We start from the raw sequence: 21,680 nt of genomic DNA, 5'->3' as shown, positions 1-21,680 counted from the left end.
GAGATCGCACCAGATGCCAATTCTAGATCTTATCACACCTGTGGTCACTGCAGCAGCAGGTGAATCCACTTTGTCCAAAAGGGATCTATTCCATTCAATTGCAAATGATCTAGATAAGACAGAGAACTGCAGCACGGGGACATAGCCGAGTTGGTCAGGTTGAGTGGTGATGAGTTTGCTATTTGGATGAATAAAGAAAGTCAAAAGTGTGAAAGATAAAAAACAAAAGGAGGAAGTGTGAAAAGTGAATGGGCCAAATTGAGGTGCATATGAAGACGTATGCTTTCTTCCAATTCATTAAATCGGGCTAATATGAATCAGGTGAATTGAGTTCTGCTTTTGGAAACTGGGTTAAGAAGGGGTGCACCGTTCCTGGAGGTACTGCAATACCAGGTCAATGCGTGGAGTGGACAGAGCAAGCTCTTTTTCCATCTCCCTGTTCTAAAAATCCATTTAATATATGGTCCCCAGATAGGGGACGTATCAGATATTAAACTGATAAGAACAGATTTTGATTTAATGAAGCTTTCCAAAGCACCACAAAAAATGCATGACCGAAGTCACACCAAAAACAGTGCAAAGGCTAGGATTCGTGTGGACCCCACCGTGAGGAGAGGGTCCCCAAAAATCAACCCCGTCCCTCCGAGCCAGAAGGCCACAGCAAGGGTCAGGGATCTTCGGTGCTCCCCCAAGCCGAAGCCTGGTTGAGCCTTGTCGTTGCTCCCAGCGTCCACCCAGGCATCTTACCCAAGTGGAGTAGAGAGCTACTAGTTGTTGGTTTCGCAGCCGAAACTGCCCGGACCGTCAACCGGTGTTGGTTTCTCAGCCCAAGGCTAACCGGACCTCCAACCGGGTGTTGGTTTCTCAGCCGAAGCTGACCCAGACCTCCAACCGGGTGTTGGTTTCTCAGCCGAAGCTGACCCAGACCTCCAACCGGGTGTTAGTTTCTCAGCCCAAAGCTGACCAGACCTCCGACCGGGATTGTAAAAATTTCCCTTCCTAGCCAGAAGGCCGGGATAGGGTAATATGCTCAAAAAGTATGAAAAGGCAAGGTACGGTGTGCTACAGAGCCCAAGGCTTGCCGGGGTCCCAAGCCAGCAAGCTCAGACTCACTCCAGGGTCGTCAGTCCTGGGGCACGTTGTACCATAGCCCCCCACCCTTACTCAGTCTAATAGCCTCGATCCTGGTAGGGCCATGTTTTCCTCTAGATGAATATACTATCCACCCAGAGTACTAGCAAGTGCAACCTTCCAGTGTGCATTGTATCATTGTACTAAGGTGGCCTGGAGCTTAAACCAGATACTACACTTGATCTTAGCCAAAAGGCCGAGAAGCGATAACCAGAATTGGTTTGGGCCTCGAGTGGCACCCTGGCCTATGCCGGACACATCTTAGGGAGAGAGAGCGAGAGGGAGACAAACCCACGCCTACACAAGACATTTTGTCACCCAAGCCAACCCTTGAAAAGGCTGCTTTGCAGAGCAAAAACAAGAAGAATGGTGCGTTTTGCAGCCGCCGCCCACTGCAATGAATCTGAATAACTCCTCCTTTAGGGCGCAAGCAACTCCCCTCCCCCTTGCAGTCTTTCCAATTCACGATACAAAAAGACGGACAGGACAGGTTGCCTGACTTTCCGTCACTGCCACCCTTTGCCATCCTTACCCGTAGAAAGCCCTTTCATCATCCCCAAACCCTAATCTTTTCCCTTTCCTTCCCAGCCCCCAAACCCTGCCCTCTGTACCTTTCTCACCACCCGCTTCCCTTCTCCTGTCATCCCCCTACCACCCGGGAAAAAAAGAGATTGCCCCCTCCTTCCACTAGCCCACCCTCCCACCCAAAGAACAACTTCTTCTGCGCAGCTTGTTTTCTAGGCAGCAGCGCTATTGTGATGTCATCGGGGGGCATTGTGACAAGCCGCCAGTGTTCCGTCTCTTCATGTTGTGCACAGTTCAAACGGAAAATACATCAACAGGCAGACTACAGAAAAGCTTACTATCAAAGGTTAGAGGGGGGCTTTCTCAGAGGGCTTTTTACAGTTTTTCTATTCCCAATTAGCCGTTTAAGTGTACTTATTGAAAGTAGTAATTCTTTCATAGGCCGCCCTTTCTTAGTATTTGACGTTCCTTATATTGCGGTATGAGGCTTCGCAGTAGGTTGCAAACATTCATCACCCATGACTGTCCCCAATTGAGCTCAGAAGCTCAATGTCTATCATGACCTCTCTTTTAGAATGTCCAAGAGCAAGCAAACTATTCCTCCAGGAGAGGGCGCCAACAGACTACTAAAGAGATCATCATTACTCAAAGAAAACCCCAAAAACCAATGCATGATAGGAATAAACAGGTAACTTTCTTTGGAGTGGAAGCGGAGAGATCGCACCAGATGCCAATTCTAGATCTTATCACACCTGTGGTCACTGCAGCAGCAGGTGAATCCACTTTGTCCAAAAGGGATCTATTCCATTCAATTGCAAATGATCTAGATAAGACAGAGAACTGCAGCACGGGGACATAGCCGAGTTGGTCAGGTTGAGTGGTGATGAGTTTGCTATTTGGATGAATAAAGAAAGTCAAAAGTGTGAAAGATAAAAAACAAAAGGAGGAAGTGTGAAAAGTGAATGGGCCAAATTGAGGTGCATATGAAGACGTATGCTTTCTTCCAATTCATTAAATCGGGCTAATATGAATCAGGTGAATTGAGTTCTGCTTTTGGAAACTGGGTTAAGAAGGGGTGCACCGTTCCTGGAGGTACTGCAATACCAGGTCAATGCGTGGAGTGGACAGAGCAAGCTCTTTTTCCATCTCCCTGTTCTAAAAATCCATTTAATATATGGTCCCCAGATAGGGGACGTATCAGATATTAAACTGATAAGAACAGATACTACACTTGATCTTAGCCAAAAGGCCGAGAAGCGATAACCAGAATTGGTTTGGGCCTCGAGTGGCACCCTGGCCTATGCCGGACACATCTTAGGGAGAGAGAGCGAGAGGGAGACAAACCCACGCCTACACAAGACATTTTGTCACCCAAGCCAACCCTTGAAAAGGCTGCTTTGCAGAGCAAAAACAAGAAGAATGGTGCGTTTTGCAGCCGCCGCCCACTGCAATGAATCTGAATAACTCCTCCTTTAGGGCGCAAGCAACTCCCCTCCCCCTTGCAGTCTTTCCAATTCACGATACAAAAAGACGGACAGGACAGGTTGCCTGACTTTCCGTCACTGCCACCCTTTGCCATCCTTACCCGTAGAAAGCCCTTTCATCATCCCCAAACCCTAATCTTTTCCCTTTCCTTCCCAGCCCCCAAACCCTGCCCTCTGTACCTTTCTCACCACCCGCTTCCCTTCTCCTGTCATCCCCCTACCACCCGGGAAAAAAAGAGATTGCCCCCTCCTTCCACTAGCCCACCCTCCCACCCAAAGAACAACTTCTTCTGCGCAGCTTGTTTTCTAGGCAGCAGCGCTATTGTGATGTCATCGGGGGGCATTGTGACAAGCCGCCAGTGTTCCGTCTCTTCATGTTGTGCACAGTTCAAACGGAAAATACATCAACAGGCAGACTACAGAAAAGCTTACTATCAAAGGTTAGAGGGGGGCTTTCTCAGAGGGCTTTTTACAGTTTTTCTATTCCCAATTAGCCGTTTAAGTGTACTTATTGAAAGTAGTAATTCTTTCATAGGCCGCCCTTTCTTAGTATTTGACGTTCCTTATATTGCGGTATGAGGCTTCGCAGTAGGTTGCAAACATTCATCACCCATGACTGTCCCCAATTGAGCTCAGAAGCTTAATGTCTATCATGACCTCTCTTTTAGAATGTCCAAGAGCAAGCAAACTATTCCTCCAGGAGAGGGCGCCAACAGACTACTAAAGAGATCATCATTACTCAAAGAAAACCCCAAAAACCAATGCATGATAGGAATAAACAGGTAACTTTCTTTGGAGTGGAAGCGGAGAGATCGCACCAGATGCCAATTCTAGATCTTATCACACCTGTGGTCACTGCAGCAGCAGGTGAATCCACTTTGTCCAAAAGGGATCTATTCCATTCAATTGCAAATGATCTAGATAAGACAGAGAACTGCAGCACGGGGACATAGCCGAGTTGGTCAGGTTGAGTGGTGATGAGTTTGCTATTTGGATGAATAAAGAAAGTCAAAAGTGTGAAAGATAAAAAACAAAAGGAGGAAGTGTGAAAAGTGAATGGGCCAAATTGAGGTGCATATGAAGACGTATGCTTTCTTCCAATTCATTAAATCGGGCTAATATGAATCAGGTGAATTGAGTTCTGCTTTTGGAAACTGGGTTAAGAAGGGGTGCACCGTTCCTGGAGGTACTGCAATACCAGGTCAATGCGTGGAGTGGACAGAGCAAGCTCTTTTTCCATCTCCCTGTTCTAAAAATCCATTTAATATATGGTCCCCAGATAGGGGGCGTATCAGATATTAAACTGATAAGAACAGATACTACACTTGATCTTAGCCAAAAGGCCGAGAAGCGATAACCAGAATTGGTTTGGGCCTCGAGTGGCACCCTGGCCTATGCCGGACACATCTTAGGGAGAGAGAGCGAGAGGGAGACAAACCCACGCCTACACAAGACATTTTGTCACCCAAGCCAACCCTTGAAAAGGCTGCTTTGCAGAGCAAAAACAAGAAGAATGGTGCGTTTTGCAGCCGCCGCCCACTGCAATGAATCTGAATAACTCCTCCTTTAGGGCGCAAGCAACTCCCCTCCCCCTTGCAGTCTTTCCAATTCACGATACAAAAAGACGGACAGGACAGGTTGCCTGACTTTCCGTCACTGCCACCCTTTGCCATCCTTACCCGTAGAAAGCCCTTTCATCATCCCCAAACCCTAATCTTTTCCCTTTCCTTCCCAGCCCCCAAACCCTGCCCTCTGTACCTTTCTCACCACCCGCTTCCCTTCTCCTGTCATCCCCCTACCACCCGGGAAAAAAAGAGATTGCCCCCTCCTTCCACTAGCCCACCCTCCCACCCAAAGAACAACTTCTTCTGCGCAGCTTGTTTTCTAGGCAGCAGCGCTATTGTGATGTCATCGGGGGGCATTGTGACAAGCCGCCAGTGTTCCGTCTCTTCATGTTGTGCACAGTTCAAACGGAAAATACATCAACAGGCAGACTACAGAAAAGCTTACTATCAAAGGTTAGAGGGGGGCTTTCTCAGAGGGCTTTTTACAGTTTTTCTATTCCCAATTAGCCGTTTAAGTGTACTTATTGAAAGTAGTAATTCTTTCATAGGCCGCCCTTTCTTAGTATTTGACGTTCCTTATATTGCGGTATGAGGCTTCGCAGTAGGTTGCAAACATTCATCACCCATGACTGTCCCCAATTGAGCTCAGAAGCTCAATGTCTATCATGACCTCTCTTTTAGAATGTCCAAGAGCAAGCAAACTATTCCTCCAGGAGAGGGCGCCAACAGACTACTAAAGAGATCATCATTACTCAAAGAAAACCCCAAAAACCAATGCATGATAGGAATAAACAGGTAACTTTCTTTGGAGTGGAAGCGGAGAGATCGCACCAGATGCCAATTCTAGATCTTATCACACCTGTGGTCACTGCAGCAGCAGGTGAATCCACTTTGTCCAAAAGGGATCTATTCCATTCAATTGCAAATGATCTAGATAAGACAGAGAACTGCAGCACGGGGACATAGCCGAGTTGGTCAGGTTGAGTGGTGATGAGTTTGCTATTTGGATGAATAAAGAAAGTCAAAAGTGTGAAAGATAAAAAACAAAAGGAGGAAGTGTGAAAAGTGAATGGGCCAAATTGAGGTGCATATGAAGACGTATGCTTTCTTCCAATTCATTAAATCGGGCTAATATGAATCAGGTGAATTGAGTTCTGCTTTTGGAAACTGGGTTAAGAAGGGGTGCACCGTTCCTGGAGGTACTGCAATACCAGGTCAATGCGTGGAGTGGACAGAGCAAGCTCTTTTTCCATCTCCCTGTTCTAAAAATCCATTTAATATATGGTCCCCAGATAGGGGACGTATCAGATATTAAACTGATAAGAACAGATTTTGATTTAATGAAGCTTTCCAAAGCACCACAAAAAATGCATGACCGAAGTCACACCAAAAACAGTGCAAAGGCTAGGATTCGTGTGGACCCCACCGTGAGGAGAGGGTCCCCAAAAATCAACCCCGTCCCTTCGAGCCAGAAGGCCACAGCAAGGGTCAGGGATCTTCGGTGCTCCCCCAAGCCGAAGCCTGGTTGAGCCTTGTCGTTGCTCCCAGCGTCCACCCAGGCATCTTACCCAAGTGGAGTAGAGAGCTACTAGTTGTTGGTTTCGCAGCCGAAACTGCCCGGACCGTCAACCGGTGTTGGTTTCTCAGCCCAAGGCTAACCGGACCTCCAACCGGGTGTTGGTTTCTCAGCCGAAGCTGACCCAGACCTCCAACCGGGTGTTGGTTTCTCAGCCGAAGCTGACCCGGACCTCCAACCGGGTGTTAGTTTCTCAGCCCAAAGCTGACCAGACCTCCGACCGGGATTATAAAAATTTCCCTTCCTAGCCAGAAGGCCGGGATAGGGTAATATGCTCAAAAAGTATGAAAAGGCAAGGTACGGTGTGCTACAGAGCCCAAGGCTTGCCGGGGTCCCAAGCCAGCAAGCTCAGACTCACTCCAGGGTCGTCAGTCCTGGGGCACGTTGTACCATAGCCCCCCATCCTTACTCAGTCTAATAGCCTCGATCCTGGTAGGGCCATGTTTTCCACTAGATGAATATACTATCCACCCAGAGTACTAGCAAGCGCAACCTTCCAGTGTGCATTGTATCATTGTACTCAGGTGGCCTGGAGCTTAAACCACCTCTTCGAACAACACTACACTTGATCTTAGAACAGATACTACACTTGATCTTAGCCAAAAGGCCGAGAAGCGATAACCAGAATTGGTTTGGGCCTCGAGTGGCACCCTGGCCTATGCCGGACACATCTTAGGGAGAGAGAGCGAGAGGGAGACAAACCCACGCCTACACAAGACATTTTGTCACCCAAGCCAACCCTTGAAAAGGCTGCTTTGCAGAGCAAAAACAAGAAGAATGGTGCGTTTTGCAGCCGCCGCCCACTGCAATGAATCTGAATAACTCCTCCTTTAGGGCGCAAGCAACTCCCCTCCCCCTTGCAGTCTTTCCAATTCACGATACAAAAAGACGGACAGGACAGGTTGCCTGACTTTCCGTCACTGCCACCCTTTGCCATCCTTACCCGTAGAAAGCCCTTTCATCATCCCCAAACCCTAATCTTTTCCCTTTCCTTCCCAGCCCCCAAACCCTGCCCTCTGTACCTTTCTCACCACCCGCTTCCCTTCTCCTGTCATCCCCCTACCACCCGGGAAAAAAAGAGATTGCCCCCTCCTTCCACTAGCCCACCCTCCCACCCAAAGAACAACTTCTTCTGCGCAGCTTGTTTTCTAGGCAGCAGCGCTATTGTGATGTCATCGGGGGGCATTGTGACAAGCCGCCAGTGTTCCGTCTCTTCATGTTGTGCACAGTTCAAACGGAAAATACATCAACAGGCAGACTACAGAAAAGCTTACTATCAAAGGTTAGAGGGGGGCTTTCTCAGAGGGCTTTTTACAGTTTTTCTATTCCCAATTAGCCGTTTAAGTGTACTTATTGAAAGTAGTAATTCTTTCATAGGCCGCCCTTTCTTAGTATTTGACGTTCCTTATATTGCGGTATGAGGCTTCGCAGTAGGTTGCAAACATTCATCACCCATGACTGTCCCCAATTGAGCTCAGAAGCTCAATGTCTATCATGACCTCTCTTTTAGAATGTCCAAGAGCAAGCAAACTATTCCTCCAGGAGAGGGCGCCAACAGACTACTAAAGAGATCATCATTACTCAAAGAAAACCCCAAAAACCAATGCATGATAGGAATAAACAGGTAACTTTCTTTGGAGTGGAAGCGGAGAGATCGCACCAGATGCCAATTCTAGATCTTATCACACCTGTGGTCACTGCAGCAGCAGGTGAATCCACTTTGTCCAAAAGGGATCTATTCCATTCAATTGCAAATGATCTAGATAAGACAGAGAACTGCAGCACGGGGACATAGCCGAGTTGGTCAGGTTGAGTGGTGATGAGTTTGCTATTTGGATGAATAAAGAAAGTCAAAAGTGTGAAAGATAAAAAACAAAAGGAGGAAGTGTGAAAAGTGAATGGGCCAAATTGAGGTGCATATGAAGACGTATGCTTTCTTCCAATTCATTAAATCGGGCTAATATGAATCAGGTGAATTGAGTTCTGCTTTTGGAAACTGGGTTAAGAAGGGGTGCACCGTTCCTGGAGGTACTGCAATACCAGGTCAATGCGTGGAGTGGACAGAGCAAGCTCTTTTTCCATCTCCCTGTTCTAAAAATCCATTTAATATATGGTCCCCAGATAGGGGACGTATCAGATATTAAACTGATAAGAACAGATACTACACTTGATCTTAGCCAAAAGGCCGAGAAGCGATAACCAGAATTGGTTTGGGCCTCGAGTGGCACCCTGGCCTATGCCGGACACATCTTAGGGAGAGAGAGCGAGAGGGAGACAAACCCACGCCTACACAAGACATTTTGTCACCCAAGCCAACCCTTGAAAAGGCTGCTTTGCAGAGCAAAAACAAGAAGAATGGTGCGTTTTGCAGCCGCCGCCCACTGCAATGAATCTGAATAACTCCTCCTTTAGGGCGCAAGCAACTCCCCTCCCCCTTGCAGTCTTTCCAATTCACGATACAAAAAGACGGACAGGACAGGTTGCCTGACTTTCCGTCACTGCCACCCTTTGCCATCCTTACCCGTAGAAAGCCCTTTCATCATCCCCAAACCCTAATCTTTTCCCTTTCCTTCCCAGCCCCCAAACCCTGCCCTCTGTACCTTTCTCACCACCCGCTTCCCTTCTCCTGTCATCCCCCTACCACCCGGGAAAAAAACAGATTGCCCCCTCCTTCCACTAGCCCACCCTCCCACCCAAAGAACAACTTCTTCTGCGCAGCTTGTTTTCTAGGCAGCAGCGCTATTGTGATGTCATCGGGGGGCATTGTGACAAGCCGCCAGTGTTCCGTCTCTTCATGTTGTGCACAGTTCAAACGGAAAATACATCAACAGGCAGACTACAGAAAAGCTTACTATCAAAGGTTAGAGGGGGGCTTTCTCAGAGGGCTTTTTACAGTTTTTCTATTCCCAATTAGCCGTTTAAGTGTACTTATTGAAAGTAGTAATTCTTTCATAGGCCGCCCTTTCTTAGTATTTGACGTTCCTTATATTGCGGTATGAGGCTTCGCAGTAGGTTGCAAACATTCATCACCCATGACTGTCCCCAATTGAGCTCAGAAGCTCAATGTCTATCATGACCTCTCTTTTAGAATGTCCAAGAGCAAGCAAACTATTCCTCCAGGAGAGGGCGCCAACAGACTACTAAAGAGATCATCATTACTCAAAGAAAACCCCAAAAACCAATGCATGATAGGAATAAACAGGTAACTTTCTTTGGAGTGGAAGCGGAGAGATCGCACCAGATGCCAATTCTAGATCTTATCACACCTGTGGTCACTGCAGCAGCAGGTGAATCCACTTTGTCCAAAAGGGATCTATTCCATTCAATTGCAAATGATCTAGATAAGACAGAGAACTGCAGCACGGGGACATAGCCGAGTTGGTCAGGTTGAGTGGTGATGAGTTTGCTATTTGGATGAATAAAGAAAGTCAAAAGTGTGAAAGATAAAAAACAAAAGGAGGAAGTGTGAAAAGTGAATGGGCCAAATTGAGGTGCATATGAAGACGTATGCTTTCTTCCAATTCATTAAATCGGGCTAATATGAATCAGGTGAATTGAGTTCTGCTTTTGGAAACTGGGTTAAGAAGGGGTGCACCGTTCCTGGAGGTACTGCAATACCAGGTCAATGCGTGGAGTGGACAGAGCAAGCTCTTTTTCCATCTCCCTGTTCTAAAAATCCATTTAATATATGGTCCCCAGATAGGGGACGTATCAGATATTAAACTGATAAGAACAGATTTTGATTTAATGAAGCTTTCCAAAGCACCACAAAAAATGCATGACCGAAGTCACACCAAAAACAGTGCAAAGGCTAGGATTCGTGTGGACCCCACCGTGAGGAGAGGGTCCCCAAAAATCAACCCCGTCCCTTCGAGCCAGAAGGCCACAGCAAGGGTCAGGGATCTTCGGTGCTCCCCCAAGCCGAAGCCTGGTTGAGCCTTGTCGTTGCTCCCAGCGTCCACCCAGGCATCTTACCCAAGTGGAGTAGAGAGCTACTAGTTGTTGGTTTCGCAGCCGAAACTGCCCGGACCGTCAACCGGTGTTGGTTTCTCAGCCCAAGGCTAACCGGACCTCCAACCGGGTGTTGGTTTCTCAGCCGAAGCTGACCCAGACCTCCAACCGGGTGTTGGTTTCTCAGCCGAAGCTGACCCGGACCTCCAACCGGGTGTTAGTTTCTCAGCCCAAAGCTGACCAGACCTCCGACCGGGATTATAAAAATTTCCCTTCCTAGCCAGAAGGCCGGGATAGGGTAATATGCTCAAAAAGTATGAAAAGGCAAGGTACGGTGTGCTACAGAGCCCAAGGCTTGCCGGGGTCCCAAGCCAGCAAGCTCAGACTCACTCCAGGGTCGTCAGTCCTGGGGCACGTTGTACCATAGCCCCCCATCCTTACTCAGTCTAATAGCCTCGATCCTGGTAGGGCCATGTTTTCCACTAGATGAATATACTATCCACCCAGAGTACTAGCAAGCGCAACCTTCCAGTGTGCATTGTATCATTGTACTCAGGTGGCCTGGAGCTTAAACCACCTCTTCGAACAACACTACACTTGATCTTAGAACAGATACTACACTTGATCTTAGCCAAAAGGCCGAGAAGCGATAACCAGAATTGGTTTGGGCCTCGAGTGGCACCCTGGCCTATGCCGGACACATCTTAGGGAGAGAGAGCGAGAGGGAGACAAACCCACGCCTACACAAGACATTTTGTCACCCAAGCCAACCCTTGAAAAGGCTGCTTTGCAGAGCAAAAACAAGAAGAATGGTGCGTTTTGCAGCCGCCGCCCACTGCAATGAATCTGAATAACTCCTCCTTTAGGGCGCAAGCAACTCCCCTCCCCCTTGCAGTCTTTCCAATTCACGATACAAAAAGACGGACAGGACAGGTTGCCTGACTTTCCGTCACTGCCACCCTTTGCCATCCTTACCCGTAGAAAGCCCTTTCATCATCCCCAAACCCTAATCTTTTCCCTTTCCTTCCCAGCCCCCAAACCCTGCCCTCTGTACCTTTCTCACCACCCACTTCCCTTCTCCTGTCATCCCCCTACCACCCGGGAAAAAAAGAGATTGCCCCCTCCTTCCACTAGCCCACCCTCCCACCCAAAGAACAACTTCTTCTGCGCAGCTTGTTTTCTAGGCAGCAGCGCTATTGTGATGTCATCGGGGGGCATTGTGACAAGCCGCCAGTGTTCCGTCTCTTCATGTTGTGCACAGTTCAAACGGAAAATACATCAACAGGCAGACTACAGAAAAGCTTACTATCAAAGGTTAGAGGGGGGCTTTCTCAGAGGGCTTTTTACAGTTTTTCTATTCCCAATTAGCCGTTTAAGTGTACTTATTGAAAGTAGTAATTCTTTCATAGGCCGCCCTTTCTTAGTATTTGACGTTCCTTATATTGCGGTATGAGGCTTCGCAGTAGGTTGCAAACATTCATCACCCATGACTGTCCCCAATTGAGCTCAGAAGCTCAATGTCTATCATGACCTCTCTTTTAGAATGTCCAAGAGCAAGCAAACTATTCCTCCAGGAGAGGGCGCCAACAGACTACTAAAGAGATCATCATTACTCAAAGAAAACCCCAAAAACCAATGCATGATAGGAATAAACAGGTAACTTTCTTTGGAGTGGAAGCGGAGAGATCGCACCAGATGCCAATTCTAGATCTTATCACACCTGTGGTCACTGCAGCAGCAGGTGAATCCACTTTGTCCAAAAGGGATCTATTCCATTCAATTGCAAATGATCTAGATAAGACAGAGAACTGCAGCACGGGGACATAGCCGAGTTGGTCAGGTTGAGTGGTGATGAGTTTGCTATTTGGATGAATAAAGAAAGTCAAAAGTGTGAAAGATAAAAAACAAAAGGAGGAAGTGTGAAAAGTGAATGGGCCAAATTGAGGTGCATATGAAGACGTATGCTTTCTTCCAATTCATTAAATCGGGCTAATATGAATCAGGTGAATTGAGTTCTGCTTTTGGAAACTGGGTTAAGAAGGGGTGCACCGTTCCTGGAGGTACTGCAATACCAGGTCAATGCGTGGAGTGGACAGAGCAAGCTCTTTTTCCATCTCCCTGTTCTAAAAATCCATTTAATATATGGTCCCCAGATAGGGGACGTATCAGATATTAAACTGATAAGAACAGATACTACACTTGATCTTAGCCAAAAGGCCGAGAAGCGATAACCAGAATTGGTTTGGGCCTCGAGTGGCACCCTGGCCTATGCCGGACACATCTTAGGGAGAGAGAGCGAGAGGGAGACAAACCCACGCCTACACAAGACATTTTGTCACCCAAGCCAACCCTTGAAAAGGCTGCTTTGCAGAGCAAAAACAAGAAGAATGGTGCGTTTTGCAGCCGCCGCCCACTGCAATGAATCTGAATAACTCCTCCTTTAGGGCGCAAGCAACTCCCCTCCCCCTTGCAGTCTTTCCAATTCACGATACAAAAAGACGGACAGGACAGGTTGCCTGACTTTCCGTCACTGCCACCCTTTGCCATCCTTACCCGTAGAAAGCCCTTTCATCATCCCCAAACCCTAATCTTTTCCCTTTCCTTCCCAGCCCCCAAACCCTGCCCTCTGTACCTTTCTCACCACCCGCTTCCCTTCTCCTGTCATCCCCCTACCACCCGGGAAAAAAAGAGATTGCCCCCTCCTTCCACTAGCCCACCCTCCCACCCAAAGAACAACTTCTTCTGCGCAGCTTGTTTTCTAGGCAGCAGCGCTATTGTGATGTCATCGGGGGGCATTGTGACAAGCCGCCAGTGTTCCGTCTCTTCATGTTGTGCACAGTTCAAACGGAAAATACATCAACAGGCAGACTACAGAAAAGCTTACTATCAAAGGTTAGAGGGGGGCTTTCTCAGAGGGCTTTTTACAGTTTTTCTATTCCCAATTAGCCGTTTAAGTGTACTTATTGAAAGTAGTAATTCTTTCATAGGCCGCCCTTTCTTAGTATTTGACGTTCCTTATATTGCGGTATGAGGCTTCGCAGTAGGTTGCAAACATTCATCACCCATGACTGTCCCCAATTGAGCTCAGAAGCTCAATGTCTATCATGACCTCTCTTTTAGAATGTCCAAGAGCAAGCAAACTATTCCTCCAGGAGAGGGCGCCAACAGACTACTAAAGAGATCATCATTACTCAAAGAAAACCCCAAAAACCAATGCATGATAGGAATAAACAGGTAACTTTCTTTGGAGTGGAAGCGGAGAGATCGCACCAGATGCCAATTCTAGATCTTATCACACCTGTGGTCACTGCAGCAGCAGGTGAATCCACTTTGTCCAAAAGGGATCTATTCCATTCAATTGCAAATGATCTAGATAAGACAGAGAACTGCAGCACGGGGACATAGCCGAGTTGGTCAGGTTGAGTGGTGATGAGTTTGCTATTTGGATGAATAAAGAAAGTCAAAAGTGTGAAAGATAAAAAACAAAAGGAGGAAGTGTGAAAAGTGAATGGGCCAAATTGAGGTGCATATGAAGACGTATGCTTTCTTCCAATTCATTAAATCGGGCTAATATGAATCAGGTGAATTGAGTTCTGCTTTTGGAAACTGGGTTAAGAAGGGGTGCACCGTTCCTGGAGGTACTGCAATACCAGGTCAATGCGTGGAGTGGACAGAGCAAGCTCTTTTTCCATCTCCCTGTTCTAAAAATCCATTTAATATATGGTCCCCAGATAGGGGACGTATCAGATATTAAACTGATAAGAACAGATACTACACTTGATCTTAGCCAAAAGGCCGAGAAGCGATAACCAGAATTGGTTTGGGCCTCGAGTGGCACCCTGGCCTATGCCGGACACATCTTAGGGAGAGAGAGCGAGAGGGAGACAAACCCACGCCTACACAAGACATTTTGTCACCCAAGCCAACCCTTGAAAAGGCTGCTTTGCAGAGCAAAAACAAGAAGAATGGTGCGTTTTGCAGCCGCCGCCCACTGCAATGAATCTGAATAACTCCTCCTTTAGGGCGCAAGCAACTCCCCTCCCCCTTGCAGTCTTTCCAATTCACGATACAAAAAGACGGACAGGACAGGTTGCCTGACTTTCCGTCACTGCCACCCTTTGCCATCCTTACCCGTAGAAAGCCCTTTCATCATCCCCAAACCCTAATCTTTTCCCTTTCCTTCCCAGCCCCCAAACCCTGCCCTCTGTACCTTTCTCACCACCCGCTTCCCTTCTCCTGTCATCCCCCTACCACCCGGGAAAAAAAGAGATTGCCCCCTCCTTCCACTAGCCCACCCTCCCACCCAAAGAACAACTTCTTCTGCGCAGCTTGTTTTCTAGGCAGCAGCGCTATTGTGATGTCATCGGGGGGCATTGTGACAAGCCGCCAGTGTTCCGTCTCTTCATGTTGTGCACAGTTCAAACGGAAAATACATCAACAGGCAGACTACAGAAAAGCTTACTATCAAAGGTTAGAGGGGGGCTTTCTCAGAGGGCTTTTTACAGTTTTTCTATTCCCAATTAGCCGTTTAAGTGTACTTATTGAAAGTAGTAATTCTTTCATAGGCCGCCCTTTCTTAGTATTTGACGTTCCTTATATTGCGGTATGAGGCTTCGCAGTAGGTTGCAAACATTCATCACCCATGACTGTCCCCAATTGAGCTCAGAAGCTCAATGTCTATCATGACCTCTCTTTTAGAATGTCCAAGAGCAAGCAAACTATTCCTCCAGGAGAGGGCGCCAACAGACTACTAAAGAGATCATCATTACTCAAAGAAAACCCCAAAAACCAATGCATGATAGGAATAAACAGGTAACTTTCTTTGGAGTGGAAGCGGAGAGATCGCACCAGATGCCAATTCTAGATCTTATCACACCTGTGGTCACTGCAGCAGCAGGTGAATCCACTTTGTCCAAAAGGGATCTATTCCATTCAATTGCAAATGATCTAGATAAGACAGAGAACTGCAGCACGGGGACATAGCCGAGTTGGTCAGGTTGAGTGGTGATGAGTTTGCTATTTGGATGAATAAAGAAAGTCAAAAGTGTGAAAGATAAAAAACAAAAGGAGGAAGTGTGAAAAGTGAATGGGCCAAATTGAGGTGCATATGAAGACGTATGCTTTCTTCCAATTCATTAAATCGGGCTAATATGAATCAGGTGAATTGAGTTCTGCTTTTGGAAACTGGGTTAAGAAGGGGTGCACCGTTCCTGGAGGTACTGCAATACCAGGTCAATGCGTGGAGTGGACAGAGCAAGCTCTTTTTCCATCTCCCTGTTCTAAAAATCCATTTAATATATGGTCCCCAGATAGGGGACGTATCAGATATTAAACTGATAAGAACAGATACTACACTTGATCTTAGCCAAAAGGCCGAGAAGCGATAACCAGAATTGGTTTGGGCCTCGAGTGGCACCCTGGCCTATGCCGGACACATCTTAGGGAGAGAGAGCGAGAGGGAGACAAACCCACGCCTACACAAGACATTTTGTCACCCAAGCCAACCCTTGAAAAGGCTGCTTTGCAGAGCAAAAACAAGAAGAATGGTGCGTTTTGCAGCCGCCGCCCACTGCAATGAATCTGAATAACTCCTCCTTTAGGGCGCAAGCAACTCCCCTCCCCCTTGCAGTCTTTCCAATTCACGATACAAAAAGACGGACAGGACAGGTTGCCTGACTTTCCGTCACTGCCACCCTTTGCCATCCTTACCCGTAGAAAGCCCTTTCATCATCCCCAAACCCTAATCTTTTCCCTTTCCTTCCCAGCCCCCAAACCCTGCCCTCTGTACCTTTCTCACCACCCGCTTCCCTTCTCCTGTCATCCCCCTACCACCCGGGAAAAAAAGAGATTGCCCCCTCCTTCCACTAGCCCACCCTCCCACCCAAAGAACAACTTCTTCTGCGCAGCTTGTTTTCTAGGCAGCAGCGCTATTGTGATGTCATCGGGGGGCATTGTGACAAGCCGCCAGTGTTCCGTCTCTTCATGTTGTGCACAGTTCAAACGGAAAATACATCAACAGGCAGACTACAGAAAAGCTTACTATCAAAGGTTAGAGGGGGGCTTTCTCAGAGGGCTTTTTACAGTTTTTCTATTCCCAATTAGCCGTTTAAGTGTACTTATTGAAAGTAGTAATTCTTTCATAGGCCGCCCTTTCTTAGTATTTGACGTTCCTTATATTGCGGTATGAGGCTTCGCAGTAGGTTGCAAACATTCATCACCCATGACTGTCCCCAATTGAGCTCAGAAGCTCAATGTCTATCATGACCTCTCTTTTAGAATGTCCAAGAGCAAGCAAACTATTCCTCCAGGAGAGGGCGCCAACAGACTACTAAAGAGATCATCATTACTCAAAGAAAACCCCAAAAACCAATGCATGATAGGAATAAACAGGTAACTTTCTTTGGAGTGGAAGCGGAGAGATCGCACCAGATGCCAATTCTAGATCTTATCACACCTGTGGTCACTGCAGCAGCAGGTGAATCCACTTTGTCCAAAAGGGATCTATTCCATTCAATTGCAAATGATCTAGATAAGACAGAGAACTGCAGCACGGGGACATAGCCGAGTTGGTCAGGTTGAGTGGTGATGAGTTTGCTATTTGGATGAATAAAGAAAGTCAAAAGTGTGAAAGATAAAAAACAAAAGGAGGAAGTGTGAAAAGTGAATGGGCCAAATTGAGGTGCATATGAAGACGTATGCTTTCTTCCAATTCATTAAATCGGGCTAATATGAATCAGGTGAATTGAGTTCTGCTTTTGGAAACTGGGTTAAGAAGGGGTGCACCGTTCCTGGAGGTACTGCAATACCAGGTCAATGCGTGGAGTGGACAGAGCAAGCTCTTTTTCCATCTCCCTGTTCTAAAAATCCATTTAATATATGGTCCCCAGATAGGGGACGTATCAGATATTAAACTGATAAGAACAGATACTACACTTGATCTTAGCCAAAAGGCCGAGAAGCGATAACCAGAATTGGTTTGGGCCTCGAGTGGCACCCTGGCCTATGCCGGACACATCTTAGGGAGAGAGAGCGAGAGGGAGACAAACCCACGCCTACACAAGACATTTTGTCACCCAAGCCAACCCTTGAAAAGGCTGCTTTGCAGAGCAAAAACAAGAAGAATGGTGCGTTTTGCAGCCGCCGCCCACTGCAATGAATCTGAATAACTCCTCCTTTAGGGCGCAAGCAACTCCCCTCCCCCTTGCAGTCTTTCCAATTCACGATACAAAAAGACGGACAGGACAGGTTGCCTGACTTTCCGTCACTGCCACCCTTTGCCATCCTTACCCGTAGAAAGCCCTTTCATCATCCCCAAACCCTAATCTTTTCCCTTTCCTTCCCAGCCCCCAAACCCTGCCCTCTGTACCTTTCTCACCACCCGCTTCCCTTCTCCTGTCATCCCCCTACCACCCGGGAAAAAAAGAGATTGCCCCCTCCTTCCACTAGCCCACCCTCCCACCCAAAGAACAACTTCTTCTGCGCAGCTTGTTTTCTAGGCAGCAGCGCTATTGTGATGTCATCGGGGGGCATTGTGACAAGCCGCCAGTGTTCCGTCTCTTCATGTTGTGCACAGTTCAAACGGAAAATACATCAACAGGCAGACTACAGAAAAGCTTACTATCAAAGGTTAGAGGGGGGCTTTCTCAGAGGGCTTTTTACAGTTTTTCTATTCCCAATTAGCCGTTTAAGTGTACTTATTGAAAGTAGTAATTCTTTCATAGGCCGCCCTTTCTTAGTATTTGACGTTCCTTATATTGCGGTATGAGGCTTCGCAGTAGGTTGCAAACATTCATCACCCATGACTGTCCCCAATTGAGCTCAGAAGCTCAATGTCTATCATGACCTCTCTTTTAGAATGTCCAAGAGCAAGCAAACTATTCCTCCAGGAGAGGGCGCCAACAGACTACTAAAGAGATCATCATTACTCAAAGAAAACCCCAAAAACCAATGCATGATAGGAATAAACAGGTAACTTTCTTTGGAGTGGAAGCGGAGAGATCGCACCAGATGCCAATTCTAGATCTTATCACACCTGTGGTCACTGCAGCAGCAGGTGAATCCACTTTGTCCAAAAGGGATCTATTCCATTCAATTGCAAATGATCTAGATAAGACAGAGAACTGCAGCACGGGGACATAGCCGAGTTGGTCAGGTTGAGTGGTGATGAGTTTGCTATTTGGATGAATAAAGAAAGTCAAAAGTGTGAAAGATAAAAAACAAAAGGAGGAAGTGTGAAAAGTGAATGGGCCAAATTGAGGTGCATATGAAGACGTATGCTTTCTTCCAATTCATTAAATCGGGCTAATATGAATCAGGTGAATTGAGTTCTGCTTTTGGAAACTGGGTTAAGAAGGGGTGCACCGTTCCTGGAGGTACTGCAATACCAGGTCAATGCGTGGAGTGGACAGAGCAAGCTCTTTTTCCATCTCCCTGTTCTAAAAATCCATTTAATATATGGTCCCCAGATAGGGGACGTATCAGATATTAAACTGATAAGAACAGATACTACACTTGATCTTAGCCAAAAGGCCGAGAAGCGATAACCAGAATTGGTTTGGGCCTCGAGTGGCACCCTGGCCTATGCCGGACACATCTTAGGGAGAGAGAGCGAGAGGGAGACAAACCCACGCCTACACAAGACATTTTGTCACCCAAGCCAACCCTTGAAAAGGCTGCTTTGCAGAGCAAAAACAAGAAGAATGGTGCGTTTTGCAGCCGCCGCCCACTGCAATGAATCTGAATAACTCCTCCTTTAGGGCGCAAGCAACTCCCCTCCCCCTTGCAGTCTTTCCAATTCACGATACAAAAAGACGGACAGGACAGGTTGCCTGACTTTCCGTCACTGCCACCCTTTGCCATCCTTACCCGTAGAAAGCCCTTTCATCATCCCCAAACCCTAATCTTTTCCCTTTCCTTCCCAGCCCCCAAACCCTGCCCTCTGTACCTTTCTCACCACCCGCTTCCCTTCTCCTGTCATCCCCCTACCACCCGGGAAAAAAAGAGATTGCCCCCTCCTTCCACTAGCCCACCCTCCCACCCAAAGAACAACTTCTTCTGCGCAGCTTGTTTTCTAGGCAGCAGCGCTATTGTGATGTCATCGGGGGGCATTGTGACAAGCCGCCAGTGTTCCGTCTCTTCATGTTGTGCACAGTTCAAACGGAAAATACATCAACAGGCAGACTACAGAAAAGCTTACTATCAAAGGTTAGAGGGGGGCTTTCTCAGAGGGCTTTTTACAGTTTTTCTATTCCCAATTAGCCGTTTAAGTGTACTTATTGAAAGTAGTAATTCTTTCATAGGCAGCCCTTTCTTAGTATTTGACGTTCCTTATATTGCGGTATGAGGCTTCGCAGTAGGTTGCAAACATTCATCACCCATGACTGTCCCCAATTGAGCTCAGAAGCTCAATGTCTATCATGACCTCTCTTTTAGAATGTCCAAGAGCAAGCAAACTATTCCTCCAGGAGAGGGCGCCAACAGACTACTAAAGAGATCATCATTACTCAAAGAAAACCCCAAAAACCAATGCATGATAGGAATAAACAGGTAACTTTCTTTGGAGTGGAAGCGGAGAGATCGCACCAGATGCCAATTCTAGATCTTATCACACCTGTGGTCACTGCAGCAGCAGGTGAATCCACTTTGTCCAAAAGGGATCTATTCCATTCAATTGCAAATGATCTAGATAAGACAGAGAACTGCAGCACGGGGACATAGCCGAGTTGGTCAGGTTGAGTGGTGATGAGTTTGCTATTTGGATGAATAAAGAAAGTCAAAAGTGTGAAAGATAAAAAACAAAAGGAGGAAGTGTGAAAAGTGAATGGGCCAAATTGAGGTGCATATGAAGACGTATGCTTTCTTCCAATTCATTAAATCGGGCTAATATGAATCAGGTGAATTGAGTTCTGCTTTTGGAAACTGGGTTAAGAAGGAGTGCACCGTTCCTGGAGGTACTGCAATACCAGGTCAATGCGTGGAGTGGACAGAGCAAGCTCTTTTTCCATCTCCCTGTTCTAAAAATCCATTTAATATATGGTCCCCAGATAGGGGACGTATCAGATATTAAACTGATAAGAACAGATTTTTTGATTTAATGAAGCTTTCCAAAGCACCACAAAAAATGCATGACCGAAGTCACACCAAAAACAGTGCAAAGGCTAGGATTCGTGTGGACCCCACCGTGAGGAGAGAGTCCCCAAAAATCAACCCCGTCCCTCCGAGCCAGAAGGCCACAGCAAGGGTCAGGGATCTTCGGTGCTCCCCCAAGCCGAAGCCTGGTTGAGCCTTGTCGTTGCTCCCAGCGTCCACCCAGGCATCTTACCCAAGTGGAGTAGAGAGCTACTAGTTGTTGGTTTCGCAGCCGAAACTGCCCGGACCGTCAACCGGTGTTGGTTTCTCAGCCCAAGGCTAACCGGACCTCCAACCGGGTGTTGGTTTCTCAGCCGAAGCTGACCCGGACCTCCAACCGGGTGTTGGTTTCTCAGCCGAAGCTGACCCGGACCTCCTACCGGGTGTTGGTTTCTCAGCCGAAGCTGACCCGGACCTCCAACCGGGTGTTGGTTTCTCAGCCAAAGCTGACCCGGACCTCCAACCGGGTGTTGGTTTCTCAGCCCAAAGCTGAACGGACCTCCGACCATGATTATAAAAATTTCCCTTCCTAGCCAGAAGGCCGGGATAGAGCAATATGCTCAGAAAGTATGAAAGGGCAAGGTACGGTGTGCTACAGAGCCCAAGGCTCGCCGGGGTCCCAAGCCAGCAAGCTCAGACTCACTCCAGGGTCGTCAATCCTGGGGCACATTGCACCATAGCCCCCACACTTACTCAGTCTAATAGCCTCGATCCTGGTAGGGCCATGGTTTCCTCTAGATGGATATACTATCCTCCCAAAGTACTAACAAGCGCAACCTTCCAGTGTGCATTGCATCATTGTACTAAGGTGGCCGGAGCCTTAAACCACCTTTTCGAACGATACTACACTTGATCTTAGCCAAAAGGCCGAGAAGCGATAACCAGAATTGGTTTGGGCCTCGAGTGGCACCCTGGCCTATGCCGGACACATCTTAGGGAGAGAGAGCGAGAGGGAGACAAACCCACGCCTACACAAGACATTTTGTCACCCAAGCCAACCCTTGAAAAGGCTGCTTTGCAGAGCAAAAACAAGAAGAATGGTGCGTTTTGCAGCCGCCGCCCACTGCAATGAATCTGAATAACTCCTCCTTTAGGGCGCAAGCAACTCCCCTCCCCCTTGCAGTCTTTCCAATTCACGATACAAAAAGACGGACAGGACAGGTTGCCTGACTTTCCGTCACTGCCACCCTTTGCCATCCTTACCCGTAGAAAGCCCTTTCATCATCCCCAAACCCTAATCTTTTCCCTTTCCTTCCCAGCCCCCAAACCCTGCCCTCTGTACCTTTCTCACCACCCGCTTCCCTTCTCCTGTCATCCCCC

At 47.4% G+C, this 21,680-nt stretch overlaps 12 non-coding genes and 4 pseudogenes across 12 annotated transcripts; all 16 read right to left on the bottom strand.

Moving 5' to 3' along the window:
• Positions 1 to 356: 356 nt before the first annotated feature.
• LOC142273056 (U2 spliceosomal RNA) lies at positions 357 to 552 on the bottom strand. The gene has a single exon (XR_012737830.1). It is a non-coding gene; the product is annotated as a U2 spliceosomal RNA (small nuclear RNA).
• A 684-nt stretch (positions 553 to 1,236) lies between these two features.
• Positions 1,237 to 1,339, bottom strand: LOC142273085 (U2 spliceosomal RNA; annotated as a pseudogene).
• Positions 1,340 to 2,726: 1,387 nt separating this feature from the next.
• On the bottom strand, positions 2,727 to 2,917 carry LOC142272938 (U2 spliceosomal RNA). Its single transcript, XR_012737725.1, has one exon. It is a non-coding gene; the product is annotated as a U2 spliceosomal RNA (small nuclear RNA).
• A 1,387-nt stretch (positions 2,918 to 4,304) lies between these two features.
• On the bottom strand, positions 4,305 to 4,495 carry LOC142273030 (U2 spliceosomal RNA). The gene has a single exon (XR_012737809.1). It is a non-coding gene; the product is annotated as a U2 spliceosomal RNA (small nuclear RNA).
• Positions 4,496 to 5,882: 1,387 nt separating this feature from the next.
• Positions 5,883 to 6,078, bottom strand: LOC142273055 (U2 spliceosomal RNA). The gene has a single exon (XR_012737829.1). It is a non-coding gene; the product is annotated as a U2 spliceosomal RNA (small nuclear RNA).
• A 681-nt stretch (positions 6,079 to 6,759) lies between these two features.
• LOC142273074 (U2 spliceosomal RNA) lies at positions 6,760 to 6,900 on the bottom strand (annotated as a pseudogene).
• Positions 6,901 to 8,287: 1,387 nt separating this feature from the next.
• LOC142272936 (U2 spliceosomal RNA) lies at positions 8,288 to 8,478 on the bottom strand. The gene has a single exon (XR_012737724.1). It is a non-coding gene; the product is annotated as a U2 spliceosomal RNA (small nuclear RNA).
• Positions 8,479 to 9,865: 1,387 nt separating this feature from the next.
• Positions 9,866 to 10,061, bottom strand: LOC142273052 (U2 spliceosomal RNA). Its single transcript, XR_012737827.1, has one exon. It is a non-coding gene; the product is annotated as a U2 spliceosomal RNA (small nuclear RNA).
• A 681-nt stretch (positions 10,062 to 10,742) lies between these two features.
• LOC142273073 (U2 spliceosomal RNA) lies at positions 10,743 to 10,883 on the bottom strand (annotated as a pseudogene).
• A 1,387-nt stretch (positions 10,884 to 12,270) lies between these two features.
• On the bottom strand, positions 12,271 to 12,461 carry LOC142272935 (U2 spliceosomal RNA). Its single transcript, XR_012737723.1, has one exon. It is a non-coding gene; the product is annotated as a U2 spliceosomal RNA (small nuclear RNA).
• A 1,387-nt stretch (positions 12,462 to 13,848) lies between these two features.
• LOC142272934 (U2 spliceosomal RNA) lies at positions 13,849 to 14,039 on the bottom strand. Its single transcript, XR_012737722.1, has one exon. It is a non-coding gene; the product is annotated as a U2 spliceosomal RNA (small nuclear RNA).
• Positions 14,040 to 15,426: 1,387 nt separating this feature from the next.
• LOC142272933 (U2 spliceosomal RNA) lies at positions 15,427 to 15,617 on the bottom strand. The gene has a single exon (XR_012737721.1). It is a non-coding gene; the product is annotated as a U2 spliceosomal RNA (small nuclear RNA).
• Positions 15,618 to 17,004: 1,387 nt separating this feature from the next.
• Positions 17,005 to 17,195, bottom strand: LOC142272932 (U2 spliceosomal RNA). The gene has a single exon (XR_012737720.1). It is a non-coding gene; the product is annotated as a U2 spliceosomal RNA (small nuclear RNA).
• Positions 17,196 to 18,582: 1,387 nt separating this feature from the next.
• LOC142272929 (U2 spliceosomal RNA) lies at positions 18,583 to 18,773 on the bottom strand. Its single transcript, XR_012737718.1, has one exon. It is a non-coding gene; the product is annotated as a U2 spliceosomal RNA (small nuclear RNA).
• A 1,387-nt stretch (positions 18,774 to 20,160) lies between these two features.
• LOC142273067 (U2 spliceosomal RNA) lies at positions 20,161 to 20,354 on the bottom strand. The gene has a single exon (XR_012737840.1). It is a non-coding gene; the product is annotated as a U2 spliceosomal RNA (small nuclear RNA).
• A 743-nt stretch (positions 20,355 to 21,097) lies between these two features.
• On the bottom strand, positions 21,098 to 21,239 carry LOC142273091 (U2 spliceosomal RNA; annotated as a pseudogene).
• Positions 21,240 to 21,680: the final 441 nt, after the last annotated feature.

This window comes from Anomaloglossus baeobatrachus, unplaced genomic scaffold, assembly GCF_048569485.1.
Source record: "Anomaloglossus baeobatrachus isolate aAnoBae1 unplaced genomic scaffold, aAnoBae1.hap1 Scaffold_357, whole genome shotgun sequence".
Lineage (NCBI taxonomy): Eukaryota > Metazoa > Chordata > Amphibia > Anura > Aromobatidae > Anomaloglossus > Anomaloglossus baeobatrachus.
This window is presented reverse-complemented; position numbering and strand designations above follow the sequence as displayed.